Source organism: Pteropus alecto, unplaced genomic scaffold, assembly GCF_000325575.1.
Source record: "Pteropus alecto unplaced genomic scaffold, ASM32557v1 scaffold226, whole genome shotgun sequence".
NCBI classification, from domain to species: domain Eukaryota; kingdom Metazoa; phylum Chordata; class Mammalia; order Chiroptera; family Pteropodidae; genus Pteropus; species Pteropus alecto.
This window is the reverse complement of record NW_006440132.1, coordinates 994,898-996,460: the sequence shown is the minus strand read 5'-3', so window position 1 is coordinate 996,460 and position 1,563 is coordinate 994,898.

The following is a 1,563-nucleotide window of genomic DNA, read 5'->3' as shown; positions in this document are numbered from 1 at the left end:
AAAGATATATACGATAAAATACACTGATTATAAACAAAATATTGGTTATAGTAAGTCAGAATAAAACTGCATTTCCCAAACTGGTCAAATGCACAAAGTTTCTTGGATGAACATTGCTTTTACATTCTCACATATCCATATAAATATAAGAAACCATTCATATTAAAACAATTCCAATATTTCACATTAGAAAATATTCAATAGGAACTATTACTCAGGAAAATCCCAAACAAGAGAATCTTTATAAATTCAAGTTAAACATCATTATAAGTTGTCGCCTCTTCCCTTAGAGGTCCCATCCCTATTAATTGGTCAAGTGAATTACTGATGGCCTACTTGTTGAAAACTTTGACTTTATATCAGAATATTTTTTTAAACTAACCACTAACTCATAAACACAAAATAACATTTTTTTTTACTCTACTTTAAATCAATGACTAGTTCATTCCAAAGAAAAAGCAATATTATTTCCAAACCAATGTCAGAATTAGAACCACATGAAACTATTGTTTTATAACTTTTTAAAAAGTCAATTATTAGAATTTCATGTGGCCCAACCTAATGTAGGATTTGAAGATTAACAATATATCAAATGTCAGCTACATGCTATTTTAGGAGCTGAAACAACAGCATAAAATACTTGTGGTTGTGAAATCTGAAAGTTTATGTTGAAGGTATTTCACAAAATCAAAGCCCATTCCTTAACCTCAGATAGACAACCTAAAGAATTCTAATTTCTTTTACTAACTTAAAAAAAAAAGACCTCTCTAATTTATTCAAATGAATGACTTGAATGTGTCAGACACTATGCTAGGTGCTAGAAAAATGAGGTGAATTCTAATACTGGAAATAACTTTCAATAAAATTATTCTCAAACCAATGTTCAGTTTAAGCAAAGACAAAAATTCTTTATATAGATGAAGTGTGACCCCAATCTTAATTTGATTTGCAGTATTTTTTAATCTGGTTTTTACTGTTTTGGCCCACTATCACATTACACAAGCTAGACATTTGGTATGACTGGAGAAATTCACTTACTGAAATTAACACCTTACTATATATCATATTTTAAATAATATTTCTATATAACTAATAAAATTTAACCTGTAGAAAAAGTATACCTTTGAAATAAGTGAATTATTGTTATTAGTAAAGAGGAAGCTGTAAATTATTAGACAATCGCCTCACAAAATAGTCTTCTCAGCTGTATGAATTACATTCAACAAAAATGGATGCCCTACTCCCCATTCCAGCTTGACTTGTAACACATTTATAATCAGTTTTCGACATCAGAGAAAACTCCCTTAACCAGTTCTTTCAGGAAAGAGAAGGTTTTTCTAGTTAGACTAAATCTAATTCTGATTATCATAATAACTTGATTCTCTTTTTCCAAGACACTGGGGACTCAAAATCTTTAAGAATGAACTAAGTCCTGCGGCTAAAATTGGTGTGAATTATTCACTAGATCTCTGAACTAGATCTCAAACACAAAAAAATAAAATAATCTCTCACAATAAAACTGGTATTTAAAGGTTATTTCTTAACTTGTACTCCCCAGACTCT